The 12134-nt window shown below is 42.8% G+C and overlaps 1 non-coding gene across 1 annotated transcript; it reads right to left on the reverse strand.

Moving 5' to 3' along the window:
* Positions 1 to 10957: 10957 nt before the first annotated feature.
* Positions 10958 to 11031, reverse strand: Trnat-ugu (transfer RNA threonine (anticodon UGU)). The gene has a single exon. It is a non-coding gene; the product is annotated as a tRNA-Thr (tRNA).
* Positions 11032 to 12134: the final 1103 nt, after the last annotated feature.

Genomic DNA, 12134 nt, shown 5'->3' on the forward strand with positions numbered 1-12134 from the left:
TTGTGAACGTCATAAAGCTCTACACAGGAAACATTTACTAATGATCTATATGTTATATCTTCTTGGTTCTAATTTTACAGATGTTAATAGTAATTGAATTTCTTGTATGGCACACTGAGTTTAATTCCTTCGTTTTGCACAAGTTTCGATCCGAACAACAGTTCAGTAGTTCCGAGAATATTTTATAATAAATGTGTACAGCATTTTTACACGTTATACTGATGCTTATACTGACAAAAACACAAGTGTAAATGAGAACAAATGCACTTACAAAAAGACAAATGTACATAAAAACGAATGTATATACGCAAAAGTCTTATAGAGATACGAAAACGAGACCGAAACAATAAAGATAAATTATTATTATTTTTGTGGCATTGTTTTATATTTAACAAAATCGTACCTCATAGCATTACATTTCGCTGTTTGTAATCGAGTTCAAAATTTCTGACGCTTTAGAGTTTCTATGGGTAGTTGTTTAAGCTATGGACAACGATGGTGTGCGTCCTCAACTGACGATGTTAAGAACCTGGCCGCTGAAGTGCACAAATGTTTACTGATAAACGAACAGGCCTTCTCACTTTCACGCTCACTGATTAGTGACCTCTCTGTGGGGTTCCTCCTTCCTTGCATTACGGTCGTTCCTGGTGGTACAAAGCATTGTAGGTCATCAGATGCTTCATCACGTCTCACATGCAACACGAGATTATGTTTTCTACGAACCAGAGGTGGTAAATGGACCTTGAAATGAAGAAGACTTCACCAGCAAAATTTAAGCGCGATGAAAGAAGCTTTAATCTGACGACAGCTAACCGTAAAACAGCTGACTATCTCTGTTATTAGTACAGTGTCTGCCTATTTCAGGCGTTAAAGACTTTTGCCAAGCTACGCCTGAGATAAGCCTTTCTCAGAGACGACCTCCGCAAGAAAACGATAAGACCGACTGCAAAACTAACAGTCCGGTAGCAACAACGCAGGAAATTACAGACGAAATAGCACGCTCACATAACAGAACAATACATATATACAAAACACGTAAACTTAATAAGTTCTCTAAAAATGTTAAAAATGTTTGTAGAATGTATAGGGTCTATGATCCGAATTTCGTTCGGATTTTGTGTAAAAAACAATTGCTGAATCTTGTTCAGCTTTTTCACCTTTTCTCTTTGGCCTACTGTGTCTTAACAGGTAGCATAAGGCGCTCTCTTATTTTTCTCTGTATTACTTAGACTAATAATATTTACTTGAAATATACAATATCTCTGATTAATAGTATCGTTACTCCTTGTCGTAACGTTGATTTTTCAATGTTTTTGCAGTCTCTCTTAACGGTGAGCGTCGAAGATGCTATCGATCGGCTGCCATTGCTACAGCCTTGAATGCACTTCGCATGCCCAATAAAAGAACCGGCATTTACTCTAAATTCATGTTACGAAGTCCGATACCCTTTAAAGAAGTAGCGCAATGCAAAGCGAAAGCTGACACTGAATTCTGATCTTTAGTCTCACGGTCGTGCATCACCATGTTAGCAATGATTTCCGTCTCAGATCCCGTCATTAAGATAATTCAGCTTTCTCTTCGTGCTAGCAATCAAACACACCAAATTTTAATGTTCAGTTCAAGGGAAGTAGGAATTATACTTATCAGTGAAGCTTCCTAGTAGGAGAGATGTAAAACAAATGGATTACGTTCCCTTTTTCTCTGTATACAAAAATAGGGAGATTACCGTCTCGTCAAATATGCGCCTCAACAGTTGGATCACTTTCAGTAGCAAAGCGTACGTCTGTACGGTATTTAACAGAAGAAGAAAATCTTTGCTCCTGGAATTACGTAAATAGCAAGATAAGTACAACCCAGGAATGAACGAAAAAGCTAGTGCAGAACACCGCGTACTGCATGTTTCAAACTCAGTAAAGAAGTACGGCGAGAGGTAATGCAGGACGCCTCGCGCGTTCATTAGAAATTACAACCGTCGTTTAGTTTGTCCGCTAACAATATATGTCGGTCTGGGTGGTCGTACTAAACAAGTAAACTGGCCAAACCGAGTAAGCACCTGTTGGGCTTTAATATATTGTACACATCATTCGTCTATGTTACCACTTCAGTTTTTTTTCTTTTTTTTACCTTTTGGGGGAAGCAATACACCTTATCATAGGTGCAAGTGATATATTGCCTTAAACAGAAAACGACAAAGCAAGAAAATGTATGGTCACCACAAACGGTAAGCGGTACTAGCTACATGCGTGGAATAGGAGCAGCGAGATTTATTGAGTTTGGCCACACACTCAGAAAACGTAACAGGTAGAAATTATTTCGATGTAATTTAATATATGAGACGACACAAGCTGCAGTAATCTCATCCTCTGGTCGACGAGACACGCGCAACCGCAGGTTGTCACCGAACAGCGCTTTCCCCATGAGAGGTCATGTACTGTACTGGGAACGCCGTGGTGGCGTAGCCCAAGCCTAAGAAAAATCGTATCTACGTCTACGTCTACAGCTATACTCTGCAAACCGTGAAGCGCTTGGGTGAACGTACTTCCCAAGCACGACTTATTAGGACTTTTTAGATTTCCATTCGCGTATGCAGTGCGTAAAGAATGAGTGCTTAAATGACTGAGTGCTGTAATATTATTCTGATCCTATCTCCGCAGACCCTGCGGGTGTCATTCGTGTACACTGTTCAGTCACAGTAACGTGGAAACCTGTCAAAAGCCTGAGCAACCTATCTAAAAGAGAAAGTCGTTAACGAATTACAAATGGCTCAAATGGCTCTGAGCGCTGTGGGACTTAACATCTGAGGTCATGAGTCTCCCAGAACTTAGAACTACTTAAACATAACTAACGGAAGAACACTACACACATGTCCGAGGCAGGATTTGAACCTGCGACCGTAGCGGTCTCACGGTTCCAGACTGAAGCACCTAGAACCGCTCGGCCACATCGGTCGGCAACGAATTACAGAATTCTCATGAAATGGCTAAGTTTTTCATCCATATTTTAAGGAACTCTTAGTAGTGAGTGAAGGGACGAAAGGAAATATTTTCCAGAATTTTCGTCATAAGCTAAAGACTGTAGTCTTGGAAGAAGAGAAAGAAGAAGCCATTCCCTCTCCCGTAAATGGGTTCGGAAGCTGGCGTTCATCAGCTTCTAAACGCAAAGATAAACTTCAGAAATAATTGAACATGGGCGCCCCAGCAGATAACGCTAACAACGCTTTGTCGGGAGGAAAGGCCACTGCCTGTGCCTTCCCAAGGGTCTTTAAAGTGACGAAAGAAATCCTCTGCATTCCCGTTTGTAGCGCTGCAAACGAAAGAAATTTTAGCAGGACAAGCTGAATTGTATACGAGAAGGGCTTCTGTATCGATCCGGAACGTGTCAGTAACATTTAGTTAATTCATAACAATATCTGCATCTACATCTACATGATTACTCTGCAATTCACATTTAAGTGCTTGGCAGAGGTTTCATCGAGCCACAATCATACTATCTTCCTACCATTCCACTCCCGAACAGCGCGCGGGAAAAACAAACAACTAAACCTTTCTGTTCGAGCTCTGATTACTCTTATTTTATTTTGATGATCATTCCTACCTATGTAGGTTGGGCTCAACAAAGTATTTTCACATTCGGAAGAGAAATTTGGTGACTGAAATTTCGTAAATAGATCTCGCCGCGACGAAAAAAGGCTTTGCTTTAATGACTTCCATCCCAACTCGCGTATCATATCTGCCACTCTCTCTCCCCTATTACGTGATAATACAAAACGAGCTGCACTTTTTTGCATTCTTTCGATGCCCTCCGTCAATCCCACCTGGTAAGGATCCCACACTGCGCATCAATGTTCTAACAGAGGACGAACGAGTGTAGTGTAAGCTGTCTCTTTAGTGGACTTGTTGCATCTTCTATGTGTCCTGCCAATGAAACGTAACCTATGGCTCGCCTTCCCCACAATATTATCTATGTGGTCTTTCCAACGGAAGTTGTTCGTAATTTTAACACCCTGGTACTTAGTTGAATTGACAGCCTTGAGAATTGTACTATTTATCGAGTAATCGAATTCCAACGGATTCCTTTTGGAACTCATGTGGACCACCTCACACTTTTCGTTGTTTAGCGTCAACTGCCACCTGCCACACCATACAGCAATTTTTTTTAAATCGCTTTGCAACTGATAGTGGTCTTCGGATGACCTTACTAGACGGTAAATTACAGCATCATCTGCGAACAACCTAAGAGAACTGCTCAGATTGTCACCCAGGTCATTTATATACACTACTGGCCATTAAAATTGCTACACCAAGAAGAAATGCAGATGATAAACGGGTATTCATTGGACAAATATATTATACTAGAACTGACATGTGATTACATTTACACGCAGTTTGGGTGAATAGATCCTGAGAAATCTGTACGCAGAACAACCACCTCTGGCCGTAATAACGGCCTTTATACGCCTGGGCATTGGCTCAAACAGAGCTTGGATGGCGTGTACAGGTACAGCTGCCCATGCAGCTTCAACACGATACCACAGTTCATCAAGAGTAGTGACTGGCATATTGTGACGAGCCAGTTGCTCGGCCACCATTGACCAGGCGTTTTCAATTGGTGAGAGATCTGGAGAATGTGCTGGCTAGGGCAGCAATCGAACATTTTCTGTATCCAGAAAGACCCGTACAGTACCTGCAACATGCGGTCGCGCATTATCCTGCTGAAATGTAGGGCTTCACAGGGATCGAATGAAGGGTAGAGCCACGGGTCGTAACACATCTGAAATGTAACTCCCACTGTTAAAAGTGCCGTCAATGTGAACAAGAGGTGACTGAGACGTGTATCAATGGCAGCCCATACCATCACGCCGGGTGATGCGCCAGTATGACCATGACGAATACACGCTTCCAATGTGCGTTCACCGCGATGTCGCTAAACACGGATGCGACCATCATGATGCTGTAAACAGAACCTGGATTCATCCGAAAAAATGACGTTTTGCCATTCGTGCACCCAGGTTGGTCGTTGAGTACACCATCGCAGGCGCTCCTGTCTGTGATGCAGCGTCAAGGGTATCCGTAGCCGTGGTCTCAGAGCTGATAGTCCATGCTGCTGCAAACGTCGTCGAATTGTTCGTGCAGATGGTTGTTGTCTTGCAAACGTCCCCATCTGTTGACTCAGGGATCGAGACGTGGCTGTACAATCCGGTACAGCCATGCGGATAATATGCCTGTCATCTCGACTGCTAGTAATACGAGGCCGTTGGGATTCAGTACGGCGTTCCGTATTACCCTCCTGAACCCACCGATTCCATATTTTGCTAATAGTCATTGGACCTCGACCAACACGAGCATCAATGTCGCGATACAATAAACCGCAATCGCGGGAGGCTACAACCCGACCTTTATCAAAGTCGGAAACGTAATGGTACGTATTTCTCCTCCATACACGAGGCATCACAACAACGTTTCACCAGGCAACGCCGGTCAACTGCTGTTTGTGTATGAGAAATCGGTTGGAAACTTTGTTCATGTCAGCACGTTGTAGGTGTCGCCACCGGCTCCAACCTTGTGTGAATGCTCTGAAAAGCTAATGATTTGCAGATCACAGCATCTTTTTCCTGTCGGTTAAATTTCGAGTTTGTAGTACGTCATCTTCGTGGTGTAGCAATTTTAATGGCCAGTAGTGTAGATCAGGAACAGCAGAGGTCCCAGGACGCTTCCCTGGGGAACACCTGATATCACTTCAGTTTTACTCGATTTGCCGTCTGTTACTACGAACTGTGACCTTCCTGACAGGAAATCACGAATCTAGTCGCACAACTGAGACGGTACCCCATAGGCCCGCAGCTTGATTAGAAGTCGCTTGTGAGGAACGGTGTCAAAAGCTTTCCGGAAATCTAGAAATACGGAATCAACTTGAGATCCCCTGTCGATAGCGGCCATTACTTCGTGCGTTGCACAAGAACGATGTTTTCTGAAACCATACTGATTACGTATCAATAGATCGTTCCCTTCGAGGTGATTCATAATGTTTGAATACAGTATATGCTCCAAAACCCTACTGCAAGCCGACGTCAATGATGTATGTCTGTAGTTCGATGGATTACTCTTACTACCCTTCTTAAACACTGGTGCGGCCTGCTCAATTTTCCAATCTGTAGGTACAGATCTATCGGTGAGCGAGCGGTTGTATATGATTGCTAAGTAGGGAGATATTGTATCAGCGTAATCTGAAAGGAACCTAATCGGTATACAATCTGGACCTGAAGACTTGCCCGTATCAAGCGATTTGAGTTGCTTCGCAACCCCTAAGGTATCTACTACTAAGAAACTCATGCTACCAACTGTTCGCGTTTCAAATTCTGGAATATTCCATTCGTCTTCAGGGACAAGGTTATTTTTTTAAGAATACAATCATATCATCCGAGATGGAACGCAAATAATCTATATAAACAGCCTCCATTTGTATAATATAAATGTAAAATACATGTTTGTATTCAGAAGTCTCTGTTATCAAGAGATTTATGCGTTCTAGACACACAAATGTCATGCACTGTCTTACGATATCTTCACCCTTTACTTCATAAACTGGTCCCATTTGATCATTCATTGCTGTGGCACTTTAAATCTTATTTTCAGTTATGTACAAAGAACGTTATTTCTTCAATAAAACAGCTGTGAAATGACTTGATAAATTAAGTTTGATAATAGCAGAGAGAAGTTCTACTTCTTGGCACGTACTCGACGAACACATCGTGTGACGAGTTCGTGCTTCTACGGTGTCTCTAGACAAGATAGCACGAAAATGCTAAGATCAAACTATTATGAAGATGAAATAAAGAATTCATGAAACGTGTGCCGGCCGGAGTGGCTGAGCGGTTCTAGGCGCTACAGTCTGGAACCGCGCGACCGCTACGGTCGCAGGTTTGAATGCTGCCTCGGGCATGGATGTGTGTGACGTCCTTAGGTTAGTTAGGTTTAAGTAGTTCTAAGTTCTAGGGGACTGATGACCTCAGAAGTTAAGTCCCATAGTGCTCAGAGCCATTTGAACCAATCATCAAACGTGTACACATCATGCGTACAGTTTTCATCACATGCTTTTGATTACCACTCTTGCTCCATTTCCCTTCCACTACGAGTAGTACAGAGCAGTCTCGCGCGTGACCGTCTGTGCTCGAGCCACGAGTTACTTGCTGCCTCACTCCCGAGCAGCTGCCATTCTCAGGAGCAACGAGCGAGCTTGGTGCGTGCCTTGACCGACTCTACGTGGGACCGTGCGTGCTGCCCTCATTTGTGTACGTTCAGTCTCGCCTTACAGACCTGTGTGACACGTGTACCACACGCTCTAACAATATTCTGGAATGGGTAACACAAGTGTTGTGAAAGCAATCTCCTTTGTAGACTGATGCATTTTCCCACCATCCTCGCCGAGGTATGTCTCCTCCTTTAGATAATACTGCTCTTATGCAATCATTCCATTTCATATTCCTACAAACTGTAGCATCCAGGTAGCTGTATGACTTGACTGATTCCAACTGTGAATTTGCCATAAGATACGTTATTTCGTTTTGTGAAGTGAAGGCAGATTTGCATTTCTGAAAATTTATTGCAATTTGCCAGTCTTTACACTACTTTGGTTCAAATGACTCAGAGCACTATGGGACTTAACATCTTAGGTCATCTGTCCCCTAGAACTTAGAACTACTTAAACCGAACTAACCTAAGCACATCACACACATCCATGCCCGAGGCAGGATTCGAACCTGCGACCGTAGCAGTCACGCGGTTCCGGACTGAAGCGCCTGCAACCGCAAGGCCACCGCGGCCGGCTACACTACTTTCAAGAACTTTCAATTGGCATTGGCTTGGGGGAAGAGACCAAACAGCGAGGTCATCGGTCTCATCGGATTAGGGGAGGATGGGGAAGGAAGTTGGCCGTGCCCTTTCAGAGGAACCATCCCGGCATTTGCCTGGAGCGATTTAGGGAAATCACGGAAAACCTAAATCAGGATGGCCGGACGCGGGATTGAACCGTCGTCCTCCCGAATGCGAGTCCAGTGTGCTACCACTGCGCCACCTCGAAAAGAACTTTCAAGACGTGACTGAACATTAGTGCAGCTGTTTTCAGACAGTACCTCGTTATAGATAACTGCATCGTCCGCAATTACTCTGAGGTTACTGTTAATATTGTCAGTCACGACATTAACATACAAACGAACAGCAACGATCCCAGTACACTTACCTAATGCACGCCTGAAGTTACTTCTACATGTATCAATGATTTTCCATCCATGATAAAATTCTGAGTTATCCCTACCAATAAATCCTCAGACCAGACACGGAATTCATTTGATATCCTATATCGATCATGCTTTTGTTTATAAGCGTACATATGATATAAAGCCAAATGCTTATGAAAATCAGTGAGATATTTTTTACCTTGTATTGATGCTTGGGACAGGGGGGGGGGGTGAAACGCTATATTGTCTATGAGAGAATTCACAAGGTTCATTTATATTTTTCTGCGTCGATAATTTATTTCAAATAAATTTATGCCGTGTCTAGATGAATGGAACATTTTTTTCTCTCTCTCTCTTCTTCCTGTAGCAGTATCGAACACCGTTACACCAGCCAGCTATCAGGAAAACTCGATGCACAGCGAGCTGCTATCCTAACCGCAGCAGCTAAAAGAAACTGCAGGAGGCCTTCGCGCCGGTCTTTATCTGCGATTTCCCACGCAGAATAAATAGCGCCCTCTTGCAAAATCTGTGTATATTTTGACTAAACCTGCAATTACACGAGACAAGTGGAAAAAAAAGTAAATACGGCTGCATACAGAAACTGAACTAACTAAGGAGATTTAAGTAACAGCGGAAAAGGAAAAAGCGAGAGTCTTGGACATCACGTTTAGGCCGCAGGTTGGAAGTCCCAATACAAGGCAGTCAAAATCTAAAACTGTGTTATTTTTCTTTGATTTTATCCCACTTTTTCGGTCCGCTGAGGTGTTTACGAGAAGTCAGCGCGGCGTGACGGTAGACGGGTGTGGGGAAACCATCTAAAAACCACATTTAGTATCACTCATGCTCCACAAGAACGGATGATAATTTATCACTTTTATTCATCCTCCACTTTGGTGTCAGCGCCCTTCTCGTACGGATAAACGTGCAGTATCAATTACTCAGGAAACAGAACAAACCCATGGAATTAGAAATGAAAGTACTAAATTTTAAATATGTGCTTCCTGTATTTTCAAAACTTTTGAGAAGGTTGCTTTTAATAAAATATTGAACCACAAATCTGACAGTAAACTTTTAACAACTGCTGTCTTTGGCTTCTGTAGATGATTTTAAATAAAGAAAGTAACGTATCATCGCACAAACTCCGTTTTGGTAGAACAAAATAAAATATCATGTCGGCATTTTCTGTGGCTGAACTGTGGTTTTGGTTTCTGTATATCGTAAAATTCTATTTGCATCAATGCTATCTTAACTGCAGAAAGCAGAGGGTCATATTAACATACGACACCACCGAAAAAATACGAAGTTCGGAGTGGTGATACGTATATTAAACACAGTGTCTCCCGAAAATCAATACTTGGTCCATAAATGACGTTTTGCATGCTATGCTTAAGATACTGGATTATTTTTCAAAGCTGTAATGTCTGTTGTTGATACAGCTATTCTGATAAAGATCTCAGAAACATCCACGCCAGACACAGCAACAAAAGTAATGTAACAGACTTAAAAAGGGTTGACAGCGAGAACTTTAATTCTTAATCATACCATGCCGTTCCAGGAAAATAAAAATGACTTACAGGAACGACAAACAGATGAAGAAAAACCTAATAAACGCTCTCCATGTGTGCAATTGCTGTGATCCAGATGGGCAACAAGCGTAGTGGGCACTGGCCCGTAAATGAGTTATCCAAAAGCTCAGTTCTAACTGCCTTAGAAATCTCTCTCCCTGTGTTGATCTGCAGGTGGAATTTGTTAGAATAATTTCCATACTTTCATTCACTACTGTGCTATGGCATAATATTCCGTGCCAATACAGCTAAAGTCAAACAATTATCGGGCGGTTGTAATTAAAGTGCAGCTACTCTCAGATGTCTAATGTGGGCCGCTGCAATTATAGTATGGCAGCGAAACCTGGTAAATATTCCAACGCGTTAATGGGGAACCAATAACGGTGTAAACAAATTAGTTCCAATTTTGACCACCAGGTACAAATCTGGGGTTGTGAATGTAAGAAAGACGTATAGAAATGTTTCCACATGTAATGGATTAGGAAGGGGTCATTTGAAGAAAAGATCAAGTAAGTGAGAAAGACACCTTGTTAATTTTATTATTAACCACCGCCTACACAGTTTGTTCAATATGAGCGCAGGAGACGTCGACGAGACTGTGTAGAGCGCCAGATTTGCACTTGGTGGCCAAAAGTGGATGTAATTTTTTCCCAGCGTAGATCTGTTCTGGATTAACGCATCAGTATACGTACTAAGTTTCGCTGCCTTACGATAAGTACAGCCCACAATGGATCTGTGTGGGTAGCTGCACTTCATTTATACCACCCAGTATTTACTGTAAAGAGGTGAACAGTTAATTATTGCGTAAAGTCGATAACCAAGCACCTGGGAGATCGAGCTTTCTATAGAATTGTCCCAATACATTAACTCATTACTAATGGTATTTCTGATTTATATTTATTAGGATGAATATGAAACTGACAACTCCAGCGCATAAATAATTTATGGTCTTGTTTGTAAATTCCTAGCATAAAGGCCAGATTGTTATGCTCGGCACCTAGGAACTAACACCTCGAAAACGGCGAAGCTGATCGGCTGTTAGTTTGCTACTGCCGTGACAACTTATGGGAAGTGGTTGAAAGACTGAAATTACAATGAAATCTAGACCATTAGCTGCTTACAGGCTTGGTAAACATCAACGGGGACAGTTGAAAATGTGTGCCCCGACCGGGACTCGAACCCGGGATCTCCTGCTTACATGGCAAACGCTCTATCCGACTGAGCTATCGAGGACACATATGACAGTGCGACTGCAGGGACTTATCTCTGGCACGCTCCCCGTGAGACCCACATTTCCAACTTACTCTCCACACACTAGTGCCCCTGCCCACTATAGTCTGACACGCTATCGGACACCAGTCACCAGCCCACAATTTACGGGAATTGCGCGAACTGTGATTAGCTACCAGGTGCCAGACGGTTCCCAAAACCCACCAAGGACTCGCAAAATCCGTGCTAAGCAAAACAGCTGTAGAATTGCGCTCCAGACGAGGACCAACACGCAGCTGGTTATAACGTTTTGGCTTATCAGTGTACATACAAGCTCGTCTAGCAAAGTATTAGTCATCTCTCAAAAGATTTAGGTCCTAATAGCATTAGCGCAGTAAGATGGGTAGGTCAGCAGGCCTCAGAAAATAATATAAACAAGCTATCTCGTTTGGACGAGCCCATTACCACACCATTAAGAAAGCTTCCCGATTTGCTCGTGTATCGACGGCGAGTGTCCGATGTGTCTGCAAAGAAAAGTGTATCACTCGCACAAAACTTAACACGCCACGTGAACAGTGGCAATAGAAAGATAACAACCGCCAGGGACCCCTCCTCTTTCTCTTTTTCTTTTTTTTTTTTTTTTTTTGTCCCCTCCCCGCCTTCCGCAATTCGCCGCAATGTCCTGCCTAGTTTGTGTTGCCCCACGACGCAAAAGTTTTGTACTTCCGCAAAAAAACAACGAGGAATTAACTTCACACGATTTGGGAGAACGACTGTAGACGTCTGGATGGTCGTACGGGGGATTAAATCCCGATCGTTCGAATGCGAGGTCAATTGTCTTAACCACTCCGCCACCTCGTTCATTTGATGAATCTACTACGAGTTATATCTAGACCTACGTTGTCTACTGTTACGACACACATGGGGAAACTTCGTCTGTTAAATACAGTAGCGGAAGGAAAGCTCTTCTTTTCTCATAGAGATACGGACCAATTAAATAGAGTGTTATGTATAACAACGAGACTACTGCCAGAAAAGTGACTTTCGATTTTCACATATGTAAGCGAACACAACGTCAACGAAAACAGGGAGCTACGAACTGTATAAACAAAACACCCGTGTCAGCT

This window comes from Schistocerca cancellata, chromosome 2, assembly GCF_023864275.1.
Source record: "Schistocerca cancellata isolate TAMUIC-IGC-003103 chromosome 2, iqSchCanc2.1, whole genome shotgun sequence".
Taxonomy (NCBI): Eukaryota; Metazoa; Arthropoda; class Insecta; order Orthoptera; family Acrididae; genus Schistocerca; species Schistocerca cancellata.